This window comes from Stenella coeruleoalba (assembly GCF_951394435.1).
Source record: "Stenella coeruleoalba genome assembly, chromosome: 2".
NCBI classification, from domain to species: Eukaryota; Metazoa; Chordata; class Mammalia; order Artiodactyla; family Delphinidae; genus Stenella; species Stenella coeruleoalba.
Window position 1 is genome coordinate 150,678,341 of NC_137147.1, and position 27,915 is coordinate 150,706,255.

The 27,915-nt window shown below is 36.2% G+C and overlaps 1 protein-coding gene across 2 annotated transcripts in view; it reads left to right on the forward strand.

The window, feature by feature from the left end:
• The window catches only part of RFX7 (regulatory factor X7), a 148,712-nt gene that overhangs the window by 51,320 nt on the left and 69,477 nt on the right, over positions 1 to 27,915 (forward strand). The window lies entirely within an intron of this gene.

Here is a 27,915-nt window from a genome sequence, read left to right on the forward strand (position 1 = left end):
GTTGTGATAGTGTATTTTTTGTATTTGCGTTGCTAGACTTCAGGAATTAAAACCACAATAATAGTTTACATTCAGGTTTGACTTGCAGACTATAAGAATTTGTTTAAATGATAGCTTTTTAAAATACTTTATGGGTTGGTTTTTGTTGCTATAATATACTTTTTATGTTTGGATTGCTGGCCTTTAGGCGTAAAGCCACAAAAATAGTTTAAATTTAGATTGTGTTTTTAGTTCCTTAGATCTTCTCTTAAACATATGAGGGAAGAAGTATGCAGCTACTGAGACTACTGGAATAGTACTGACTTCTTTCATGGAAGTGTATATTAATGGAATGTTCCCTAGGCTCTAGAATATTCAGTGATTCTGCACTGTTAGATTCCCCAAAATGTCACTGTAGTTAGTCCTCTTTCTATGTTTGTGATATCAGAACTTTCTTATTCATGTTCAGGTCTTCACTATAAGCTAACATTTTTTTGTTAGGGAGTAAGTGTCTGTAGTGTCTGGTGCTGAAATAGTATGGGATCTTATTAGTTTATGATATTATTGTTAGTTTCTAGGTAGGTGAGTAGATAACAGTACTTCATAGGAGAACAGGTAACTTGATCAGTTCTCCTATGCCTTTCTAACCTAATAGTTAAGAAAGAGGACTTTGTGGGGATGTTTTCCCCTTTTTTTCACTTACCTTTATTGTCTTTTTTTTTCCACAGTAACCCTCTGAAGCAGATAATCTTGTTACTTCTCTTTTACAAATGAAGAAACTGATGCTCTTGCATTTACTTCAAAAAATAATTATTGAGCCCATGCTAGGTATAAGGGATACAACATTAAAAGGACATGTTGCCTTGCCCTCAAGAAATTCAGTCTGTTAAAATAGATTTAATAGTGCTCTTAAGATCTAGGGAGGTGGTGATTGGGGATGGATTGGGCGACCTTACCCCCACCCCCCAGAGCATTTTCTGAATCTCCCATCTCTGGAGTCTCATTGTTTATATCTGTCACTCAGTAACTATTGCATAATTACTCTGTGCTAGACCCTGTCTGGGTGTCAGAATACAGTGGTAAACAAGACAGATACAGTTGCTATCTAAGACCTCCTGCCCTTTTTTTTTTTTTTTCAGTATCTGAGATAATGTTGGAGGATTATTCAATTTTTTCTTTTCATTGAGAAAATTGAGACAGAAGACTACTATAATTTATTAAATATGGCATTTATAAAATACTAAATAAGAACAAAAAGGGTTTTTTTAATCTTTCAAGAGTTCAGGAGTGTTTATATTTTAGCATAAGTTTTAAACTTATATGTATTTGATGAACAAGATAGTAAGATCTCTGTCTTCATGAATCTTACATTTTATTGTGTGAAGTAGACATTAAATGAATGGTAAAATAAGTAAACATTATAACTTCAGGTAACCATAAATACTATTACAGAATTTTTAAAGGCAACAGGAGACAACTGATGGTGGGTAGGATAACCTCAGATTGGGTGATTAGGAAAAGTCTCTGAGAAAATGACATTTGAGAGAAGACCTGAATAATAGGAAGCCAGTCTTGTATGAAGATCTGCCAGTGACACATACTAGGCAGAGGGAACAGAAAGTACAAAAATTCTGAAGCAGAAATGAGTCTGGGATGTTTGAAGAATACAAAGAACCCAGTATGCTGGAACTTATGAAAGGAGGAGAGGATGATAGGAGAAAAGTCTAGATAGGGCTTATTTAGCTATGGCAAATAGTATGTATTTTCTTCTAAGTGAGTGGAAAGCCAATTAAAAGGTTTTAAGTAAGAAAATAGTATGATCTAGCTTTTTTGTTTGTTTTTGTTTTTCTGTTTTTTAATACCTTAGCTGTTGTTGGAAAATGGGCTTGTAGGGGGATGAGAGTAGGAGCAGGAAAGCCAGTTAGGCTAGTGGAAAAGTCCAAGTGAGAATATAAGGCTCTTGCTCGGATGATGACAGTGGAAGATGGGGAAAAAATAGATGAATTCAAGGCATATTTTCGATATAAAGCCAGTAGGCCTTGCTTGCTGACGTATTGAATGTGAAGGGAGAAACAGAGGAATTAAGGATAATTTCCTTTGGTCTAAAGGATTTCCCTTAGTATTTCTTACAAGGCAGGTTTGCTCATAATGAATTCTCTTGATCAGTATTTATCTGTGAATGTCTTTATTTTACTTTCAGTTTTGAAGGATAGTTTTCCTCCTTTGGCCTTCATTGTTTCTGATGAGAAGTCAGTCATTAATCATGTTGTTTTCTGGTACATGATGAGTTGTTTTTCTCTTATTGCTATCAAGATTCATTCATAAATTCATTCACTGTTCACTCACCCACCTACTCTTGCTTTCAACAGTGTGACTATATATGTAGGTGTGGATCACTTTGTGTTTATCCTACTTTGGGTTTGCTGAGTTTGCATCTGTAGATTAATTTGATTTGGGAAGTTTTCAGCCATTATTTCTTCAAATACTTTTTCTGTCCCTTGGATTCCCCTCTCCATAGAAAGCTGCCATTACACTGCTGTTGAAATTATTGATTTTATCACTCTAGTCTCTGGGGCTTTGTTTCTTTTTTTCTGATTATTTTTCCCTGTGTTCTAGTTTCTCTGTTTTTATTAAGATTCCCTATTATTTCATTCCTTTTCATCATGGTTTCCTTTTTATGTTTACACACAGTCAGCCTCATCCATGTGGGATAGGTCATGGGAGAAGCCCCAAGCAAGAGTAAAACAGACTCTCACAGTTAATACCTGAAGTTCAGTAGTTTTTAATGACCAAAGACCTCTCAGTTTGTTGCCTTTCATCAGTTTCCAAAGCCCTAAAATCATTCTTTTTGACAGTTTTTCATCATTTTAGAGTTATTTTGAGGGGAGGATTTGCTGGCTCTTCATTCCATTTGTTCTAGATAGCTCAGCTTTCTCACATAGATTTTATCATGTTTTCTTCAAGAAGTTTTATAGTTTTAGCTTTTTCTGTTAGGTCTGTGAACCATTTTGATTTAAATTTTCTGTTTGGTATAAGGTGAACTTCAGTGTTTATTTTTTACCGTATGGATAGATATCCAGTTGTTCCAGCATCACTTATTGAAAAGTCTACCCTTCCCCAGTCACTTCCTATATCAAAAACCATTATGCGTGGGTCTTTGGCTAGAGTCTCTTTTTTCCATCAATTGCTGTCTCTTTCTTTATGACATCACCACACTGTCTTGTTTACAGTAGCTTTGTCAAAAGTCTTGACATCAGGTAGTGTGATAATTCAAATTGGTTTTGGCATTTCCATACAAATTTCAGAATAACCTTGTCAATTTCTTTCAACAAAAAAGTCTACTGGGATTTGTTTGTGATTACAGTGAATTTATTGATAGATTTGGGGCCAGTGGACATCCTAATGACAAGTTTTTTAATCCATAAGCATAGTATATCTCCATATTAGTGGATTCTTCTATAATTTCTCTCAGCAGTGTTTTCTAGTTTTCTGTGTATAGATCTTGTATATGTTTTGCTTAAATTATTCCTAGATATTTTAAGATTTTGGATGTTATCACAAACGGCATTAAAAAGTGTTTGTGGGCTTCTCTGGTGGGGCAGTGGTTGAGAGTCCGTCTGCCGATGCAGGGGACACGGGTTCGTGCCCCGGTCCAGGAAGATCCCACATGCCGCGGAGCAGCTGGGCCCGTGAGCCATGGCTGCTGGGCCTGCGCCTCCGGAGCCTGTGCTCCGCAGCGGGAGAGGCCACAACAGTGAGAGGCCCGCGTACCGCAAAAAAAAAAAAAAGTGTTTGTTATCCAATGTTTTGTTGCTAATATTTATATTGACCTTGTGAGTATGCATACTTACTAAATTCTCATATGAGATGTAGAGTTTTTTGGATTTTCTACCAAATCAATCATATTATCCATGAATAAAGAAAAGTTTAATTCCATTTCAGTCTAAATGTCTACTTACTCATTTTTCTCACCTTATTCACAGCTAGGACCTTCAGTTCAATGTTGAATAGAAATGGTGAGAATTGGATTTACTTCCCTGTTCTCAGTCTTAGGAGAAAGCCGTTTATTCATTCACCTTACAATGTGATGTTAGCATTAGCTTTTTTATGAATGCTCCTTTCAAGTTGAACATGTTCCCTTCTGTTCCTATTTTGCTAAGAGGATTTTTATCAAAAATACATGTTGGATTTTATCAAATGATTTTTTCTGCACTTACTGAAATAATCACATGGTACTTCTACATGATTCTGTTAAAAAGGTGAATTACACTGAGGGATTTTCCAAAATCAACCATCTTTGCATTCCCCTGGTAAACTCCATATGGTGCATATATTTCCGTATGTTGTGTTATACTATTATATATTGCTACATTGGATTTGCTGTTTTTTTAAAGACTATTGTCTGTGTTAATCAGGACTTTTGATCTGCTGTTTTCTTATAATGTCTTTTTGTTTTTGCTCTCTGGGTAATGTTGGCTCATGAAATGAGTTTGGAAGTGTTTTTCCTTTATTTTTTGAAGGGATTTATTTAAAATTAATATTATTTCTTCTTTAAATGTTTGGTTGTTTTTTTCTTTTGGCCACACTGCACGGCTTGTGAGATCTTAGTTCCCCGACCAGAGATTGAACCCAGGCCCTCACCTGGACCCTCGGCAGTGAGAGCGCAAAGTCCTAACCACTGGACTGCCAGGGAATTCCCTCTTCTTTAAATGTTTATGGTAGAGGTCACTAGTGAAACTATCAGTGGAAAAGGTTTTAGTTATGAAATCAGTTTCTTTAATTATTATAAGGTTATTAAATTCTTAAATTTTTTCTTCACGCAGTTTTGGTGTTTGTGTCTTTCAAGGAATTTGTTCATGTTTCCTATGTTAGTGAATTTGTTAGTGTAATGTTCATAATATTCCTTTATCATCCTTTCCTATCTGTAGGATTTGTAGCAGTTTCCTTTAATTTCTGATAATGGCCATTTGTGTCTTCTTTTTTCTTGATCAATTTAGCTAGAGTTTTAAAAATTTTATAAATAAAATTAATTATATTAAATAATTTTGTTACTTTGTAAATAGGAAGGAAATTTCAAACTTTTTTTTCTTTTCATTGTAAGCATTTAATGCTGCAAATTATCCTCTAAGCATTGGTTTAGCTACGTTCCATAAATTATGTTGTGTTTTCATTATCTTTCAATTAAATTTTTTGTCTATTTTCCATTCTGATTTATTCCTGTACCCATGGAACACTTAGATATAGGCTGATCAGTTTCCAAATAGTTGAGTGATTATTGAATCTTGTTTATGGTATATATTCATGAATGTTTCATGTGTACTTGAAAAGAATGTATATTCTAGTGTTATTGGATGGACTGCGTGCTCTCTCTCTCTATATATATTTATATATAGATATATAAACTGATATATGTATATATCAGTTGGTTATTGTTTTTCAAGACATTTATCCTTACTGATTTTTTTTTTTTACTTATTTCACTTATTGAGAGGGATGCCTAAAATCTCATATTTGTGATTGTGAATTTTTTTTCTCTGATCTTGTCAGGTTTTGCTTCATGTATTGAAGCTGTTAATAGGAGCATAAATTTTTAGGATTTTTATGTATTCTTCATGAATTGATTCTTTTATTATGATATTTCTATTTTTAACTCTGGTATCATTTGTTGCTTTCAAGTCTGCTTTGTCTGATATCACCATAGCCCCTCCATCGTTCTTATAATTAGTGTTTGTGTGGCATATCTTTTTTCGTTCTTTTACTTCTAAGCAATCTGAGTCTTTGTAGTTAAAGTGTTTTGTTGTTGTTGACATCATATGCTTGTCTCTTAACCAGTTTGACAAGTTTTGTCTTGTGATTGGTTGAATGTATGTATACCATTTTGCTATTTATCTTCTTGTAGTGTAGGTCTCCTGTTGATTAATTCTCCCAGTTTTAGCTTATCTGAAAAAGGTCTTTAATTTCCCTTCATTTACAAAGGGTGTTTTCACTGGGTATAGAATTCTAGATACTTTTTCTTTCAGCATTTTTGCAATGTAGGTCCGTTTTCTTGTGGTTTGCATAGACTCCACTGAGAAGTTTGTTGTCATTCTTAACTTGTTTTCCCGTGTGTAATGTGTTGTTTTTTTCTCTGGCTTCCTTTAAGATTATTTATTAGTGGTTTTTAGCAATTTTATAACCTTAGTATGGTTTTCTTTGTTTTTGTCCTGCTTGTGGTTTACTGAGCTTCCTCAAACCTGTGGGCTTATGATTTTTCATCAACTTTCAAAAATTTCCAGCCATTCAAATACTCTTCTTTGCCCCCTTCCATCTTGGGATTCAAACTATGCCTGCATTGCATTCCTTAGTAATTTTCCACGGGACACTAAGGCTATGTTTATTTTTTTCTCTTTTTGCTTCATTTTGGATACTTTATATTTCTTTATTATTATTATTATCACATTCCTTAATCTTCTTAAAGTGTCTAATCTGCTATAATTCTATTCAGTGAATTACCCATTTTAGACCTTGCATTTTTTAAGTTCTAGAAATTTCACTTGGTTATTTTTTTAATATATATATCCTCCATTTCTTTCCTTGTTTTATCCTTGGGCATGTTTATAATAGCTATTTTAAAGTCCTTGTTTGCTAGTTATATTATCTCTAAGTATCTTTTTATTTACTGAGTTTTTGTTGCAATTATGGGATCACGTTTTTCTGCTTCTTTCCACATCTAGTAATTTTTAGTTTAGTATTTATTTAGAATGTCTAGATTTTGTTCTCTTTCTTTAAAATGTATTGCAGTTTTCTTTGGCTGGCAGCTAAACTACTTGCAGATTAGTTTGATCCTTTTGAGGCTGTGTTTAAGCTCTGTTGTGGCAAGTCTAGAATAGCTAGACTTTAGAGTTCAGCTTTTACACTAGAATGTTACCACTCTAGTGTCTATACTGCATTCCTTGGATGTTGACTGAGATCTCAGTGCTGTCTAACTGGAATTTGAACATGTCACAGTCAGTTACAGTTCCCTGGTAGTTCTTTTCCCAGCCTCATGGAGTTTTCCTCTACCCATATATAGTTTAATACTCAGCAGTAGATTCCAAATCTACATAGGGATTTGTATAGATTTTGAAGATATTTCTGTGTCTTCCTTCCTTTTGGTACTTTGCCTTCTCAGACACTGATCTCAGAAACTGAACTGCTTGGGTTCCTACTTCCTATACCACAGTTCAGAAGTTGCCTTCAGACAGAATCATCTCATTTATTTTTTTTGCTAAGAACATTCCATCCAATGACAGTAGAATATACAACTCTGTTTTCAGAAAATGGACAACAAATGTGCTCTTTTTAACTTAAGCTTCTTTAGCTAAAGTTCCTAAAGTCACTTCTGTTGTCAGCAGATGATCTCACCTCCTACTTCTCTGAGGAAGTAGGAAGATGCAGTGTAGGTATCCCACAAAATTAAAACCACTTCGAATTCCCAACTCAGTAGTTCCTCACTTCCGTACCATGTCTTTCTTCCCTTCCTCCCAACAGAAGAAATATCTTTCTGCCTATCTGAAGGTTGATCTCCTCCTTCTAGGCCCTGGATTCCATCTCTTCCTGTCTCTGAATTCATTTATTCTCTTCCTCCTGTTCTTTTATGCTCTCATTTTCTACTGACCTTTTCCCATTAAGAGTTCAGTGCTTAATTTTTTTCCATCTAAAAAACAATCCTTCCGAAACACACAACCCTTCTTTAGCTACCACCCTGTCCTCTTTCTTTTGAAAGAAGAAAGTCAAGGCTTAGTCAAAGTGTTGATTGAATTCAGTCTCCTCCTCTGAAACTTGTGTTTATCAAGGATACCATGACCTCTCATTGCTAAATATAATGGACAGTCTCAGTTTCTAACTTGACAACCCTTTTTCGGTTGACTCTGTTGACCATCCTTTAACCCTCCCTTGTTCATTCTCATTCTTTTAATTCATTAGATGCCACACTATCCTGGTTTTCCTGTTACACCTTAGGCTGTTCCTTCCCAGTTTCTTCAAGGGCCCCTGTTCCTCAACCTAAGTCCTCTGTATTCTGTCTATATTTGCCCATGGTGAGCTCATCTATTTTGATGGTTTCAATTAATCTCAGTATACTGATGATGCATAATTATACATCCCCAGTTTAAGCTCTAGACCCATACAGCCAAACTGTTATCAATTCACCAATTTTACTAAGATGTCACATAGGCACTTCAGACTCAGCTTTTCCAGAACCAATCTCACTGTATCACACCCCAAATTCTGAACATATTTGTATTTGTTTCTTATTGCAGCTGTAACAAATTATCATAAATTTAGTGGCTTAAAACAACACACATTTATTATCTTTTAGTTCTGCAGGTCAGCAGTCTGACACAGGTCTCACCTAGATAAAATGAAGGTGTCGAGAGAGCTGTGTTCCTTTTGGAGGCTCTAGGGGAGAATCTGTTTCCTTGCCTTTTTTTACTGCTTTTAGTGGCTGCATCTTCAAAGCCAGCAATGGCTGCTCAAGTCTTTCTTACACTGTATCACGCTGACACATCTCTTTTTTGTAGTCAAATCTCCCTCAACTTCCCTCTTACTAGGACAGTTGTGATTACATTAGGCCTACTAGATAATCCAGGATGCTCTCCCCACCTCAGGGTCCTTAATTTAATCGCATCTGGAAAGTCCCTTTTACCATGTAAGGAAGCAGGTTAACAGGTTCCAGGGATTCAAGGATTAGGACATGAACATCTTGGAGGGCCATTATTCTTTCTACCATATTGCCTTAGTGAATATCCTCACTCATCCAACCTAAAAGCCTGGCGGTCCTTCTTGTTTTCATCCTCTTTCTCACCTGCCTCACATCTAGTCAGTCACCAAGTCCTATCACTTCTGTCTTCATAATTGTTCCATTTTTGTCTGTCCCTACAGCTCCTACATTAATCCAGATCATTTTACTTGTTGGAAATACTGCAGCTAGTTTTCTGCTTCTCGTCTCTCCACTTTTATTCCATTCTTCACATATCATTACAATCATCTTTATGAAATGTGAATCTGTGTATTTTGCACCCTTGCTTAAGACCTTTTGCTGGTTCCCCATTGTTCTATCTTTAAGGCATTGAAGACCCTTCTTCATACTCAGGCTTTACTTTTCTTATTTAATGTCATCTTTCTCTACTCCCTCCACAGGCTGTCAGCAAGCTGTAATGAACATTTGTGGAGTAAGAAAAGAGAATATATACTCTCTCAGTCTAGAACAGCAGTAGCCATTAGAACATTCTGTGGTGGTAGAAATGTTCTGTATATGCACTATTCAGTATGGTAGCCAGTAGACACATGTAGCTATGTATTAAGCACTTGGAATGTGGCTAGTGTGACTGAGAAACTGAACTGTTAATTTTATTAATTTAATTTTAAGTTAAATAGCCGCAAGTGACCAGTGGCAACCTTTTTGGATAGTGCATATCTAGACAGTGGTTCTCAACTGGAGGCAGTTTTGCCCCCCAGGAAACATTTGACAATATCTGGAGACATTTTTGTTTTGCTACCAGTTGAGTGGGTAGAGGACAAGTATGCTGTTTAAACATCCTGTAAAACACAGGACATCACTTTATCAGTCCAAAATTGTCAGTAGTGTTAAAGTTGAGAAACTGTGGTCTAGACTATCCTCTCTTTTTTTTTTTCCCTCTATCTAGTTATATTTTAAGATTCATCTTAGATATCACCCCTCGGAAAACCATCTGTGATTTATCAGGTCTGAGTCTGATACATTTTCTGTCCCCTAATGTCCTGTGCTTACCTTTATTTGTTTTACGCAGTCACCTCTATGATAGTCATAATCAGCATTTTTATTTGTTCTTGGCTTCTTGAGTGTAGGAACATATTGGAATATGCCCAAAGGCACATGAGGATGATCAATAAATACTTGTTAAATGTATGAATGAGTATAATCTAATGACTCAATTATTAAACATATTGCAATGTAAAATGTAAAGAAGTGTTACCGCCTTCAGTTGAGGCCTCTTTAGAGACCATATACTTGATAAAACATTTGAATTTATTTGTTGGAATTACTTCACAGTTTGCCCGTAAGAACAGAAACTGGTCTCATTCCTTTAGAGGGAAGGAACTTTTTTTTTTTCCCCTGGCATTCTCCTCTTTTCCCCTGTTCTTCTCAGCTAGGTATTTCCCTTCCTCCTACACTAACCTGTTAAGAGAGAACCAGCCAAAACCACTCCCACTCATCCCCAGAGTACAGATGGGGAACTGAAACTTTATTGCATAGATTCAGGAAGGATTTAAGCAAGTAAAGTGGGATAAATAGTTCAGAAACTAAGAGAAACTGGCAGCATAACAGAATGGCTCAGAGCTGAAGCTATAGAATGACACAGTCCTGAATTTGAATCTTTGCCCCTACCATTATTGCCATTATTGTCTGATTTTGGACAATTTTAACCTATTTTAGTTTTTTTTTTTTAGTTATATTTTTAAAGGTGATAATAATAGTACCTAAGCCACTGAGTTACTGTGAATATTAAAGGAAATAACAACTGTACTTGTTACAGGCATACCTCAGAGATGCTGAGGGTTTAGTTCCAGTCCACTGCAGTAAAGTGAATATTGCAGTAAAACGAGTCACACAAATTTTTTGGTTTCCCAATGCATATAAAAGTTATCTTTATGTATATGTATGTCTGAGTCATTTTGCTCTGCACCTGAAACTATCACAGCATTGTTAATCAGCTATACTCCAATATAAAATAAAAAGTTTTAAAAAGAAGTTATTTTTATACTATACTGTAGTCTTTTAAGTGTGTGATAGCATTATGTCTAAAAAAAATTGTACATACCTTAATTGAAAGATACTTTATTGCTGAACAATGCTAACCCTCATCTGAGTCTTCAGCAAGTCTTAGTAGTAATATCAAAGATCACTGATCACAGATTACCATAACAGATATAATAATAATGATGGAAAACTTTGAAATACTGTGAGAATGACCAAAATGTGACTCAGAGACGCAAAGTGAGCAAATAAGATTGGGAAAATGGTGCTGATAGATTTGCTCAACGCAGGGATGCCACAAACCTTCAAATTGTAAAAAACACAATGTTTGCAAAGTGTGATAAAAGGAAGCTCAATAAAAGGAAGTATGCTTACAGTATAAATACAGTGCCTGGTACATCGTAAGCACACATGACAGCTTCAGTTGAAGGTGTTGTATGTGTAAATTGTTAATGTGGATCTAATTGACTTTATTGCCACACATTTATGTTTCTAGAAGTCTAAATGTTAGTCAGGGATAACATTTTATGTTCATCATCACAAAACTTACCATTTAAGAATGAATGCTTACCGTATGGAACCAATGAGGGGAGAATATTGAACCCCTCAAACATAGACAGTGGAAGACAGAGAAGTTGGGAATCACCTGGCTAAAGCTGCCTGGAAGCCAGAAGGTACATATTGTAGAACAGCTGCCAGTATCAACACTCTATGCTCCCTCCCCCTTCAGGCCTTTGTAGGTGCTGTTTCCTCTGCCACCTGTACCCTTCTCAGATTTCTTCACTTGGATAACTCCTAGTCCTTTTGGACTTGGCCCAAAAACCCTTTTCGGAATGCTTTTTATCTATTAGGAATGCATTCAGTTGTAGATAAGAGAAAACCCCAACTATTGGTGGCTTAAAGAAATAAGAGTTTGTGTCATCTAATAAGTCCAAAGTTAGGCATCCAAGAGTGGTACAGTTAACTCAGTAATGCCACTGGAATCCTAGGCCCTTTGTTTTTTGCTGTGTCATCTTTTATCCTGTCATGTCATTGATGGCTGCTGCACTTTCATGCCTTCTGTCCAAATGCTAAGGCAGGAAGAAGGGAGGAAGGGTCAAAGGGCTTTCTTCTAGGGAAGCTCTGTCTTTGTTTTCAGTACAGGACTTCTGTTTCAAAAACCCACTTCAGGAACTTCCACCTCCAGGGTAATGTCACTTGGGGGCCTCGAGCTGCAATGGAAACTAGGATATGTAGTTTTTTGTTTTCTAGCCTCTATACCTACTAGAAGAAGACCAAAAAGAAGGTGGTTAGCAATATACGTCTGAGTCCAGCCTGTCTGCCATACCTTCTCATGTTAAGGTCCCCTGCTGTCATGCACCTTATAAAAAGCTTTATACCGCTGTTAAAGCTCTTACCATATAGTATGCTAATCCCCAGATTAATTGATTTTCTTCCCCAAGAATAAGCTTTTGGTAGTAAGGACTGTGTCTTACGGTCTTGGTATCCTCAGTGCTTAGCAGTGTCTAGTACGTGGAAGACACTCAGTAAATATTTGCTGAATGATTATCCACAAACAATAATTATCAAAAAGAATGTATAATATGCACATAATATCCCCAGAGTTTCTTTATACGTGTTGTTGTTATTATTATTAACATTTATTATTTATTATCATGTGCCAGACAAGTGCTTTACATATTTTATCATTCGCCCCTCATAATTTGCCTATGAGGTTAATCTGTTATCCTCATTTTACAAATGAAGAAACAGGCTCAGACAGGTTAAGTAACTTACTCAAGGTCATAAAACTTGCTAATTGATAAAATTGGGCTTGTAATCCAGATCGTCTGACTCCAGAGCCCAGGCTTTTAAAAAACTGTGATATACATAACATTTTTAAAGTGTCTGAAATATTAGGTTATTATATATGAATTTTTAAGAATTCTACTTCTTCATCTTCCTGTAATTAAGAAATGTTCCTGAAAGTAATTATCCACTTTGAAAATAAATCTGAAAAGAAAAAATGTAAAGCTGTCCTCATTATCTTACTGAATTTTAGTAGTCAGTAATTCTAAATTCAGTCTCTTTTTTTGCAAGCAGGTTGCTTGAATGCCATTTTAAAAACATAATATGCTCATTAAAACAAAATTGCTAAAATGATTTCAACTATTTAAATTGATTACAATTGTGAAGACTATGGTGCTGTGAAATATGCTAGAAGTGACAAATAGAAAATTGTATCTGTGCTATTTTTAAAGCCTAGTATTTTGCCTGCTTATCAGTAAAGACAAATGGAAAATATTTGCAGAAGCATAATTGTGAACAGAGTTTTTTGTTAATATTTTAATGCTTTTGCAATAAAACAGTTGATTTTTACTTAATTTTAATAGTAATCAACATGACTTAAACTAAATTTCTCATGAGTTGTAACAATTTTAGATCTATAATGTCATTATATATTTGTAAAGCTGATCCAATTATATTTTTCATAACCAGCTTAATAGTCAAGGCAAAAATCTTACCATTGATACTTCCAACCCCCTAGGATTAGCTAGACCTCAGCAGAGTTTGAAAGCTGCTCATTCCGTATTACCTAGGCCCCTTATTTTAGTTGAATGAAAGTTGGACTACCTGAAAGCTATAGCGAGGCCTAAAATGTGAGAGAAATAATTCTGAATGTTTGATGGAGAAAAGGCCTGGTTTGGTGAGGCTCAACCACAGAAGGATGGGAAATAATAGTTAATTTCCCAAAATATGGTCCTTGGAAGAATAATTCCATAGGATGTTAATATGCAAAAAAGGTTCCAAAAGTCAAATATGTTTCATGAACTCTGGATTGAAGGATGTGTCAAGAGCTGTTATTAATATACTGCTGTGTATTGTGAATCCTAACAAATATTCAATATATACAAGACTTTTTTCCCCTCATAAAACTTCTCATGAAACTGATGTTCATGAGAAGACACACTATTTGGGAAGTGATTGATAAAACTGATAGGGTAAGTTTCTGCACTAGAGAGAGAAATTATTTTCCATGTGCTATCCAGAACTATCAGGATATTGAGAACTTCCTGTTTATATTACTGTATATTAGGTGTGTATGCTACCAGGAAGCAATCTTTCACCAGTTCTAATGTTGAGGTCCCCTATATTGATTAGTTGTGTTGGAGTTACTAGAACTAACAAGAGAGGGGGGAAAATGACCATATATTTTGGTTCCCATTAGGAAAAGCTAATGTAAATGTTAAATAACGTTTCGCTTATCAGGAAATCAGTTGAAAGCAAGAAGAAAACTATTTCTGTCTCATGGACTGGGCAATTCAACAGCAATCCTAGTAAGATTATAGAGATAAGAGTAGACAATCTTTGTTTACTTTTTTTCCCATCAGCTGGAGAGATAAAAGGCTTAAAAGGAGGAATAAGGGAGGCTAAGTACAGTTGACCCTTGAACAACACAGTTTTGAACTGCTTGGGTCCCTTATATGCAGATTTCTTTTGCTAAATATGGTAGTACAGGATCTGTGGTTGGTTGAGTCCCCAAATGCAACTGTGGTATGGAGGGCCAACAGTGAAGTTATACTCGAATTTTCAACCACAAGGATGGTAGACACCCCTAACCCCCATATTGCTCAAGGGTCAACTGTATTTTAGATCCATTTAAGTCCATATTTTAAATGTCTTAGGAAGAGTATACTGCCTTACTTCTAGGGCTCTCTACTGACCAGTATTCTAAGAGAGGACTCTTATGTATTGCTAGTTACTTCTAAGTTTAATAAATGCAGTGTTGACGAGTTAACATGGCCTAATAAAGCATGTGCTTTACAGAGCATTCTATGCTGTGCACCAAGAAGGCCAAGTAAACTCAACTGGGCAGAAATTGAACATGTCTAATGATTTCCTTGCACAGATGAGTCTAAAGACTTCTTGACCGAAGTCTGCTATACTGGGAGAGAGCGAGTTATATTCATGCGAGTTGAACCAAGGAGGACTTTCTAGGATTACCAGTAAGAGAGAGAAGTTGAAAGTGATGTGAGGTTGCCAGAATGCCTATTCCTTCTGGAGGGCTAGAGAAACTTGAAATTTGGTGACAGATGCCATCATTCAGATTATTCTGTAGTGAGGCAGGTTCCCTACAGGGGAGAACTCTCAATAGGGTCCTCTTGCAAGGGAATACAGTAGAAAACTTGAAAGGGTAAGATTGTAGGGAATCAATCAATAGTCAGCGTGTGTTAGGTTTTTGAATGCTGATTAAGTAGTCCTTCAGTACTCTGCTGTCGCCTCCCACCCACGCTGGACTAGTTTGTCCTCCCTGGGGGAAATGAACAATAATTAACAGTCTAAGCTATGTTCTATAAAAACTTTCCTTCTGTAATGGACACCAAAGTCTATTATTAGATGAATCCTAAGAACCAACTTTCTGGGCACACGTGAGTTGTCCATTATAAATGCTAAAACCTGGAAAGAGAATCACAATGGAGGTACTAACTACCCCATCTGAAAAACCCTGTTTAGCACAGTAATAAGTTGGTTAGAAAACAGGCAGTGGGGGGAGCAGGGCAAGCAATCTGTCTGTAGCAAGTCTATTCATTTATCATGGATATCTAAGTAGAGGTTCAACATTACTTACATTCTCACCAGGGTCCTATCTGGAACATTGCAGTAGAGAATATTACCCTGGGTATAACCTTTCCAGTTTCATTTCATCTTGGCTTATAGCATCTTATTCATATAGCTTACTCTGAATCGAAGTACTGTACATTCCAGAGATCCTGGATTTTAAAACATATGGTTGCTATGGACTGGATGGTGATAGCAAGCAGGCCTGGTCCAGCAACTCAAGCATCTTGGTGCTTATGGCCCTGGAAGGAATCAACCCTTAACCCTGTAGACCTGAGGAGCTAAACTGGAGACCCACAGACTAGATCCATTCCACAGAGGTGTTTCCTTTGGCCCACGGTAACATTTTCTAAATTTCAAATTGGTTGCCATATTTCAAATTTGAAATTTTAAAATTGGGAGAGTTCACAGAAAAAAATCAGGTGTCTGGCCTCTCTGAAAACTTAGGACACTGATGAGTCTTTATTTCTATATGATGTGTATTTTCCAGTTTTCTTGCATTTTCCTGCCATGCATTTAACTCCTAAACATATATATTTTTCTTACCTGTAGTCTAGTTTAATCATTTGCATTACCTACCTGGCATTTGAGCTTCTGACCTCTGTGTTAGATCCTTTGGGGGCAAGATTTTCCTGAGAGCCATTCATCACAGGATTGGAGGAGCCATAATAGTATGTATGAGGACAGATAATGAGAAGGCAGCCTCCATTTTTGTCTCTTAGTAATGTGACCTCTTTACTGTCAGTTCTTGCCCTGCCTGGCCATTACAGCAGTCAGTCAGTAGAAAGCAAAAGTAGGGTAGAACAAAGGATAATGGTAAAGATCTTTGAGAAGCTTTCCTATTGGTTAGCTACTGTGTAAAACGTTTTATCTTCATACTTCCCAATGAAACCTTCCCTGACCTCTCTAGTTTAAATTGTACCCGTTACCAATACTTATTCTTTATAGCATTTATCATTATCATGTAACGGATGTTCTACTTTTAAATTTTATTCTCTGTCTCCCTGGTACTAAAATGTAAGGTCATGCATGTCTAAAGCATAGTTGGCACTCAATACTCAATGAATGAATGAATGAATATAATCTCATTTAATTTTTTAAACTTTTCAAATCTATCCCATAGTTAATGTTTTAAGTTAGAAACCAATTCTTTTAATGTGCCTACTGCTGAAGTGGTTGGATGAGAAGTAAAAGATATGTGAAGCAGGGTGTAGGATATCTGCTTCCTGAGAACCAGACTAATGTTATTAGAGTGGGACTTTCTAAGACAGATGACACACTCCCAGAAATACATTCGAGTAACTTGCTCAAGGGAGAATTTTTCACAAAAGGCACACCTCCTCTCCTGCCCTCCAGAGATATATGTTACTGAGGGGGCATGTATGAGGTATATACAATTTGAAAAGACTTCTTTCCTCCCTTTCCTCCTTTATGGAGGAAAGCATGCTTTCTCACCTCAAATCCTTGCTATAATGAATACTAAATGATGACCAAGGTCAATTTCCTGACCCAGTATTGATTGAAACTAAAAATTTTGTTTGGACTATCTAATTAAAATACATCAGACTTGAAAAAGGCTCGTTGTTAGAATAGAAGATAGGGTTTATCATGTGATGTAGCACTGGGGTTACTCTTAGTAAAGACCTAGCTTAGAATCTGACTTTTTCCTTTCAACCACTTGGTGGAGAGGAAATGAGTAACTTTCAAGAGAGCTACTTTTGTGTAGATTTTACCTGTCCTGGCAGGGGTTGGGGCATGGTGCTTGCTGACAGAGGGGCTGGATTTAAATAGCTGCATTTGCTTTGTTTTTTGAGTATCACAAAAAGAAATCATCTGTATAGGGCCATGCCATCCATTCAGAGGAATTTGAACCTTTTATTCCTTTTTATTTACATCAAGTACATGAGTTATTTTATCCCTCAGTATGGGAGGATAATATAGTTATAATGTTTTCAGTTCTTTGGGTTTTCTCCTGTTAGGAATTCAAGTGGACTAAATTGCCGCTAAGGCCCAAATCATGAGTTCTGGTTACTTTTCTCTTTCGTAATTGTAAAGAATGCCTTTATCATTGTCAGCTAGCTTTCAAATTCATTTTATTGCCACTAAGAGGAATAGGATAGACCAAGATGGCAATCTCTCACCCATTTACCTGAAATAAGCCCAATTTTCATTAGTACCTTTATATTCAAAGAATGATACAATACACAATAATGCGTTTTGATAGAAAACAAATGAATTCTTATAGTATTCTAGTTTTTCTATTTGTTCATTTTAAGTTATTTTCAGACTTACAGAAAAATAAACTAAGGGGGAAAGAAGGAAAGGTTACTAGGAGCAGAGACAGGAATTAAAGAACTAACTTTTCCTCTGTGGCCTACACCTTGGTTGAGGCTGCAGCTTTGTGATCTTGAAGAATCAATTAGAACAAATCCAGTTTTCCGGAAACGTAATAGTAGCTGGGCTCCCAGGGACTATCCTTTCTTTCCATGCCATAAAAACAAAAACAAACAGACAAAAAAACTTTAAACACAGTGACTAGAAAGACCTAAACCTTATCCTTCTTGCTAGTGCCCTCAGCCTTATCCCCAACCAGTAGTAGAACCCTAGGATCTTCTCAAACAGCATACAGAAACATTGATAATAACCTTTGCCTCACCTAAATGACCCAGAGAAAGATTACATGATCATTCCGTGATGCTCACTTTTTGTAGCATTTAACTATGGGCAGAAGTATTCTCCCTAGAGATGGCTCTCATTTGAATCCTGTTTCAAAGGGACTCAAATCTATAGGTTTATTGTACCCTCTGCCTATTTGAACCCTAGCAATATGCCCTTGTCTCAGCATTGCATTTGGTTTTTAGTCATCTGGGCATTTACGTAGCTGTGGTACTTGCTACCATGTTATTCATTATTTCAGTTTGAGGGATTTAGCTTCCTTTTTTGTTAAGCCCTAAAAAAAAAAAATCAAGAGAGTATATTTTAGGGCACATTTATAAAAAATGACCACATGCTTCTCATAGCAGGTTAGGAAACTGAAAATTAAGAATTCTAAGCAAAACGAATTGAAAAATAGAATCCTTATACCTTGACCTTTTTCTCTATCTTCCTTATTCAATCCTGTGGAAGGACAGCTTTCACAACTGCTGGGGCCTGAGAGAATGTAATATCAGGTATGTTCATTGTTTCCATAAATTTTTTAAAAGGCTATAGAATAAGGTTCTACTTTCCCATTCAAGTCCTTCTGTCAGTGATGCTGGTCAAGAAAGAGGCCTTTTAGTAACTGTGCTCCGGAATCAGTGTCTCTTGTCGGGGAAGAAATAATTAGAATTTTTTTCACGTTTTGTTTTGTTTCTGAAGTTTACAAAATTAAAAAACAAATTCAAGTCTGATTATCCTGTCATTGTATATATTTTCGCTCCTTACCTGGTAACTTAACTGAAGAAACTGTCAAACTGGAGAATTTAAGTTTCTGGATTTTAAGCTAACTGTTCTAAATACAAATTTAAATTAAAAATTCTTCTAAAACCTTTTTCTGATACTAGTTTGAAAAGTAAAATTTAAAGAAGTAATCATGAATGTGACACCCTGGTTGGTCATCTTCCATCAAGACTCCGTCATTGTCAACCTGACTAGTTCCTTGAAAGGTGTTTATACATCTCAACAGGAGTTTCTGCTTCTTTTGGAAATAAAGATAATGATCCGTTAAGGATTTGCATGAAAGCTCCTCAGTTAAGTCCTTACTTGTTACCATCTTTATAACCATCAACCCTTCCCCAGTTTTGTGACCTTGTAAAAAAAAACAAACCTGAATAACACCTGAGAGCAAAGTCTCATAACAAGAAACACATCACTGCAAAGAAATTTATTTCAAACAGGGAAAACCTTTTTTAGTAATGTTTGAGAAATTGTGGGGTAAACCTGATTCAGGTTGTTCCCTAAAAACCGGAGCAGATCTCTCCACTCAGACTACCTTATAACTGTATTCTATGCCAGTAAATAGTGGGAACGTTTTTCCTTACCGTCTGAAGGTTTTCAAGTTCTAGTAATAAGACATTGAAAATTCTACCTGGTTCTCTGCAATTCTTCTGGTATGTTTTGACAGTTTGGAGGTGGATGTCCTGAGCAGACAAGCTGAAGCACTAAAAATTAACTCAGTTTTCTGAAATATAGAATATTGTTTCAGGTATTTTTTTTAATAACGGAAGACAAATGGAAAGTTATACATTTTTTTCCAAGTCCAACCTAGGGAAAGCTTTTATTTCTGACCTATTCTGCTTAGATTCATTCCTTTCTCTCTAGTATCACAGTTAATCAGAAATATTTTCTAACTTCAGTTACATCTTGATGGCTCAGGAAGGAATAGTGTCTACATTTTTCTGCACTTAGACCCTGACGAAAGTCAGTGCTGGTGGAACATTGTCTTCAGTAATTTGTGGTCAAGTCTGATGCTCACATAAAATCTAGGAACCTTGCTCTTGTGGTATACCTCTTAAGCTAGTGGAGGTCACCAGGCAGAATATTTCCTAAATTTCTTAAGATACCTTGCTTTTTCAAATAAAAGATTCTATACTTGTTGATAGAATTTGAATTATAAACTCTTTTGCCAAAATCTGACTTTAAGCAAGTATATATTTTAAAATAATATTTATGTAATAATAATACCTATTATAGATACCTTTTATAAATTTATTTTAATCCTCACAAAAATATTATGGGCATTTTATCACTGTTTTACAGACTTGAAAATTAATGCTCATCTTGCCTAATATCACAGAGCTAATGAGTGGCAAATCTGGAACTCTTCTGATTCTGTATCCTGTACCTTAGCACTATATCCTACTGTTTTAGATACATTAGATTTGAAAGGTCCACCAATCAAGCTCAAGTAGCAGCTGCTTTATTCATCTATAATACATGATATAGCTCCTTTATCCTCACTAACTATTAATTTATCAATATGAGACTTGCCTATTAACCTCGGATTTCTAAAAGTTCCATCAAAGCCGCTTTATTACTACACTCATCAGTTACTGGGAGATATTCTTATATGAAAAGTCTGTTTCACAAGTTCAAGAAGGATCAGTGAATCATACATTTTGCTATATGATCCTCTCAAGGATAAGTTGCCAGATTTTTTCTAAGTTAAATTCCAACTCAGTGAAAGTTGTTTTTAAATACTGAAAGTAAAAACAGCATTATTTTTAACCTTTAATAAACAAGAATCCCATAATAGATGTGGCATGAAAATTAGAATTGGTGAATCATTCAATAAATTATACTTGGAAAATTAGCTAACCTTGAGGAAAATTTTTAATTAGGTTTCTACTTCATAACTTAGAGAAAAATAAATTTTAGAGGAATTAAGTACAATACCTAAAGACCTAAATGTGAAAAACAAAACTTTAAAAAGAAAACATGGGATATCTTGATGACATTGGGATAGAGAAGGATTTCAAAATAAGATACAACAAAGCACAGATTATAAATGAAAAGATTGATATATTTGACTGCCTGGAAATTAAAAACTTCTCTGCATCTCAAGACTCCAAAAACAAAATGCAAATACAAGCTACAACTAGAGAAGATACTAGCAACACTTCTAAGCGATAGAAGATTACTATGTGGACTACATAGTAAATATTCCCATCATTAAATGTGTAGTTCCTTGAGCAGTGGTTCTTCAGATGTGATCCTCTGACTAGCAGTATCAGCATCACTGGGAACTTTTTAGAAATCCAGGTTGTCAAGGTCCCTGCTCCAGACTACTGAATCAGAAACTGTCATCTTTAACAAGCTCTCCAGGTGATTCTGATGCATGATAAAATTGGATAGCCATTGTATTAGAGTAAACTCAAATGGTAAATAATATGATAGTCTCATCGTCAATCAGAAAATGTAAAATAAAACAGATACTTTTTCATACTTATAAGATTAGCTAAAATGGAAATCTTAAGTTTTAACAAGGATGTGGAGAAACTGTAGCATTGCTGTTGGAAATATAAATAGGCATAACAGTTTTGGCGAGCAATTTGGGAATACCAACAAAGTTGAAGATGGGCATCTTATATGACCAAGTACTTCTACTTTTAGGGAGGTTCGTACTGTAGAAAAAACTCCCACTCAAGGACACAACAGTCACAAATAAAATTTTTTATTGCAGCACTCTTTGAAATAATGAGACTTTATAACAACTGTCTGTCATAAAGAAATGGATAAACTGGTTTCAGTCCATATAACAAACACTACTGTATAATCTAAAAAGTGAAAGAATTCTGAAGCAAATATGGTAAAAAGTTAGCATCTTTTAAATATGGATAGTGATACATGTGTACTACTTTGTATACTTTGGTTGAAATACTTTATCATTTTAAATTTAAAAATTAAATGGAGTATTAAATATTAAAAGGAGTACCATCTGGCTCTGTCTTACATTTCAGGATTCTGCTTCAAAAGGTGATTGAGTTTGGATAAACCAGAATCTTCGATCTAGCTGAGGGGGGAAGGTGTAACTAGATACCGAAAAACTGTTTTTTAGCAATCAATAAATGCAAATTAATTGAGTATAAATCCCTGAGTAATTTCTGTGGCCCAAAGTAAAGGGACAAACAGGCATATTATAGGACCTTGTGTACAAAATCTATTAGAGCTGAATTTTTTAACTAGGTTTTTTTTTTTTTTTTTTTAAATAAAGTGGGAGAGAGCATGAAGGCTGTATATTCTAAACTGGTACTTCTTAACTTTTTTTAGCCCATGTCTCATTTTGATAAACATAAATATCTTATATTCTTGGTTAATATAATTTGAAATTTCAAAATATGTTAAATACTATTCTAAAAATGAGTAAATGAAAGCTTTTGTGATTAGAGAGGAGCCCAGTTCCTCTCTCAACGTTTTTATCTGCATATCTAAAAGGGATCTTCAGTTCTCTCAGAAGTGCTAGGGGGAAAGGTCTGACTTGCTATATTAAGCAGGATGGGCAAGGCTATGCTGCTGAAACAAAAGAAGCTTGAAATATCAGTGGCCTAACCAGAAGAACTTATTTTCATTCACACTACCTGTATAGCACAAATCATTGGAGGACCCTGTTCCACGTAGTCCCTCAGGAACCCACATTGACAGACATTGCCATGTTATAGCCTCACCACTGAAACACAGGACTGCCAAGGTGCCACAAAGGGGGAAAAAGGATATAGAGGTGACACATTGATTCTTAACTATGTCAGCTGAGAAATGAAATGCATCACTTGTGCTAAGTTCATGGCCCTAAACTAACTGCAGAAGAGGCTGAGAAATGTAGGTGAGCAGATGGAATATTTGATGAACTGTCTCTGTTCCTTATTCTCTTAACCACTTTACTTACACCTCATAGAAAGAATTAGATAGCTCCATGCTCTCGTTCTTCATGTGAATATTCTTTTTTTTTCTTTCTTTTTTTTTTTTTTTTTGCGGTACGTGGGCCTCTCACTGCTGTGGCCTCTCCCGTTGCGGAGCACAGGCTCCGGACGCGCAGGCTCAGCGGCCATGGCTCACGGGCCTAGCCGCTCCGCGGCATGTGGGATCCTCCCAGGCCGGGGCATGAACCTGCGTCCCCTGCATTGGCAGGCGGACTCTCAACCACTGCGCCACCAGGGAAGCCCCATGTGAATATTCTTTATCAGCCAAAGTTTCAGAGGGGAAGGGCATAGGAGTGGTAGAACTCGAACACAAAACTCCACCTTGATCCTCCAAAAGTAACTTGATCTTGTATATTTTGCTTTACACCTTTAATTTTCTCTGGATCATATGATATCAAAGTGAATGTTGAATCTGGTTGTTTGCTATATGCTTTTCTGTCTAGGATGTGAAAGAGCAAAGCACTATCTAGGTCATTTGCAACATTAAGTCTGTAACATTGCTTTGTTTTCATACCCAAAGTTTCTGAAAAACCAGCTACATAAATGTATGCTTATGTAAATGGGATGATCGACACACAAGGTCTGCTTACTTACGGGGAAGTAAACAGGGAGATTTTTACCAAAAATTCTCCAAAGGGGTTTCCTGGCATGTCTTTGACATCTAAATCAAACTTCAGTTCCAAGATCCCTTGGATATCTTCTTGCAAAGATTGAACTGTGTGAGAGAGAAGTCCCCATAAGCTTTTGGGCAAGATTTTCAACGCCAGTAGTGGGAAATCATCACCTTAGTTCATTCAACAGACTAGATAATATTTGAGGTTCCCCCTAAACTTGAAGACATTTTCAGTAACTTTGCTTTGAGAACTTAACTTCTTCAACTCGAGAAAATGAAGACTTTTAAGACTAATGAGTAGAGATGTTGTTGTTTGTCATTTGACGTTTCAGGTCAGATATTCAGATATATCTGTCAAATATGCCAAATGCTATTAAAAATTGTGATTTTTTAATTGTAAAATACACTTAACATAAAGTTTCTCATTAGTGATATTTATTATAGTATATTCATAATGTTATGTAAACACTGCCTCTACCCAGCTCTAAAACATGATTTCATCACCCCAAAAGGAAACCCATTAAGCAGTCAGTCCTCTTACTCCCCTCCTCCCAGTCCTTGGCAGCCACTAATCTTTCTCTCTCCATGGATTTGACTGTTCGGCGTATTTCATAAAAGTGAAGGCATTTGATATGCGGCTTTTTGTGACTGGCTTCTTTCACTTAGCGTAATGTTTTCAGGGTTCATCCATGTTGCAGCATGTATCAATACTTCATTTCTTTTTATGGCTGAGTTTTTAAATTACAATTTTTTTTAATTTATGCAGTTGGTCTTTTTCCTAATACTCTAAAAATAAAGCAGCTTTGTCCTTCATTTCATAAATGCATCAAACATATTTCTTTTTGACAACCAATGAATCTCCACTTGGAACAGAAAGCTAATTCTTTATTTTTTGGCGACATTGGGTCTTCGTTGCTGCTCTCGGGCCTTCTGTAGTGGCAAGCGGGGGCTACTCTTCGTTGCGGTGCACGGTCTTCTCATTGCAGTGACCTCTCTTGTTGCGGAGCACGGGCTCTAGGCCCGCGAACTTCAGTAGCTGTGGCACGCGGGCTCTAGAGCACAGGCTCAGTAGTTGTGGCGCACGGACTCAGTTGCTCCATGGCATGTGGGATCTTCCCGGACCAGGAATCGAACCCATGTCCCCTGCATTGGCAGGTGGATTGTTAACCACTGTGCCACCTTGGAAGTCCAAACCTTTTATTCTTGATGTTTAAATCTTTACAAAGTATATCAAATAATCTGAGGTTTAACATACTTGCCAAATGATATTCTTGCCTTGATAATCAAGCAAGGTTAAGGTCTTCTACACCACTGATCATTGTTTTGGAAGCCAGTGATTAGCCGTAAATGACAAGTGTATCCAAAACCAAAAATCCTCGTGGTGAACTCAGCTTTGCTGGACTGGAATGCCATCACTATACACTTGCATCGTTTTGTTCTCATTTGCTTCATAGAATTTTGATAATCAGTTTTAGTAAACTCCCCCAATTTTTTCTTCTGTGTGTTGAGTCCTACATAACAAATAAAAGAGTGATTGACAGTAGTAAGTTTTCATTGTTTGAAAGGCAAAAAAAAGGGGGGCAGCAGTGAGTTTGATCTTTTTCAAAACTATTCCGTCTTTAAATTAAATCTCTTTGGCACTTTATCCTAATTTGGATTATCTTCTGAATTCCTTCTGGAATTTCTTCTCTGTTCTTTTCTCTAGCATATATAAAAATTGAAAACTGTAGCATCCAAGGTTTCTCCAACAGTATGAAGTTTTTTTATTCTTAGTCATCAAAAATGATGTGTTTTTCATTTGATGTTTTTTAAGTGAGGTGTAACTGACAACATTATATTAGTTTCAGGTGTACAACATAATGATTTGATACTTGTATATACAGGTACACCTCATTTTATTGCGCTTTATTACACTTTACAGATACTGCATTTTTTATAAATTGAAGGTTTGTGGTAAGCCTGCCTGCATTGTCAGATGATGGTTAGCATGTTTTTAGCAATAAAGTATTTTTAATTAAGGTATGTACCTTGTTTTATTAAACGTAATGCTATTGCATACTTGATAGACTATAGTATAGGGTAAAGATAACTTTTATATGCACTAAGAAACCAAAAAATTTGTGTGACTCGCCTTATTGCGGTATTTGTTTTATTGCAGTGGTCTGAAACTGAACCTATAGTACCTCGAGGTATGCTTGTATTGCAGACTGATCACCCCAGTAAATCTAGCTAACATCCGTCACCATACATAAGTTTTCTTACGACAGGAACTTTCAAGATCTACCACCCTAGCTACTTTCAAATACGCAGTACAGTATTATTAATTGTAATCACCATGCTGTACATTATATCCCTATGACATTCATTTTGTAACTGGAAATTTTTACCTTTTTGACCTCCTTCACCCATTTTCCCCACTCCCACCCCCCCACCTCAGGCCACCACCAGTCGTCACTGTATCCATGGGCTCAGGGTTTTTTTGTCTGTTTTGTTGTTTTTAGATTCCGCATACAAGGGGAGATCATAACGCTGTTTATCCTTTTTTGTCTCACTTATTTCACTTAGCATAGTGCCCTCCAGGTCCATCCATGTTGCCACAAATGGCAAGATTTCACTCATTATAATGGCTGAATAATATTCCATTGAGAGAGAGAGTTTCTTTATCCAAAAAAAATGATGTTTTATGTTGTGTTCTCTCAGACTTTGCCCATAATAATACGAATGGATTTTTTGGTAACATAATCTATGTTCGATTTAATATGAGAGGCACTGTTGGGATTACGTGGGTGATGTTAACAATATTGAACAAGAGGTATTTTAGGGGTGATATTTATTTATTTATTTTATTGCTTATCTCCATTACATCATTTTATTTTATTTTTTTTAACATCTTTATTGGAGTATAATTGCTTTACAATGGTGTGTTAGTTTCTGCTTTATAACAAAGTGAATCAGTTATACATACACATATGTCCCCACATCTCTTCCCTCTTGCGTCTCCCTCCCTCCCTCCCTCCCTATCCCACCCCTCTAGGTGGTCACAAAGCACTGAGCTGATCTCCCTGTGCTATGCAGCTGCTTCCCACTAGCTATCTCTTACTTTTGGTAGTGTATATATGTCCATGGCACTCTCTCACTTCGTCCCAGCTTACCCTTCCCCCTCCCCGTATCCTCAAGTCCATTCTCTAGTAGGTCTGTGTCTTTATTCTTGTCTTGCCCCTAGGTTCTTCATGACCTTTTTTTTTCTTAGATTCCGTATATATGTGTTAGCTTATGGTATTTGTTTTTCTTTTTCTGACTGACTTCACTCTGTATGACAGACTCTAGGTCCATCCACCTCACTACAAATAACTCAATTTCATTTCTTTTTATGGCTGAGTAACATTCCATTGTATATATGTGCCACATCTTCTTTATCCATTCATCTGTCAGTGGACACTTAGGTTGTTTCCATGTCATGGCTATTGTAAATAGTGCTGCAGTGAACATTGTGGTACATGACTCTTTTTGAATTATGGTTTGCTCAGGGTATATGCCCAGTAGTGGGATTGCTGGGTCATATGGTAGTTCTATTTATAGTTTTTTAAGGAACCTCCATACTGTTCTCCACAGTGGCTGTATCAATTTACCTTCCCACCAACAGTGCAAGAGGGTTCCCTTTTCTCCACACCCTCCCCAGCATTTATTGTTTGTAGATTTTTTGATGATGACCATTCTGATGGGTGTGAGATGATATCTCATTGTAGTTTTGATTTGCATTTCTCTAATGATTAATGATGTTGAGCATTCTTTCATGTGTTTGTTGGCAATCTGTATAGCTTCTTCAGAGAAATGTCTATTTAGGTCTTCTGCCCATTTTTGGATTAGGTTGTTTCTTTTTTTGATATTGAGCTGCATGAGCTGCTTGTAAATTTTGGAGATTAATCCTTTGTCAGTTGCTTCATTTGCAAATATTTTCTCCCATTCTGAGGGTTGTCTTTTTGTCTTGTTTATGGTTTCCTTTGCTGTGTAAAAGCTTTTAAGTTTCATTAGGTCCCATTTGTTTATTTTTGTTTTTATTTCCATTTCGACAGATTAAAGTGGGGAAAGGCTGGAGGCAGGGAAAGCAAGTAGTTAGACATTTTTAGTAATTCAAGAATCATTGTAAGTTCCTTAAGGGCAGGGCCTATTGTTGTGTTGTTCATCTGTCTATTTCCAGTCTTTGTATAGGTTGTGATACACAGTATAAGTTCATAGTTATAAATCATTTGTGGAACATTGCAGAAAGTAAGCTTAGTGAATAAATAAATGAGTAGATGAATTCTCCTTTATTGTTAAAAGAAAGACAGCTAAAGACTTAAACTAATGTGGTGGCTGGGAAATAGACTAGAAGAACATGGTGGAAAAAGTTAAGAAGGCTAAATGAAGGATTAGAGTGTAATACAACAAGAGGAACAGAACTAGGCAGACTCAAAACTGAACACTGGGAAACTAGAGAAAAGAAGGTGCTAAGTAACAACTGAGAAAGAAAATGCCTGTGTACGTGTAGGGGTTTTTTGTTGTTGTCAAGGGAAGAGTTATGCAGGATAATTGCT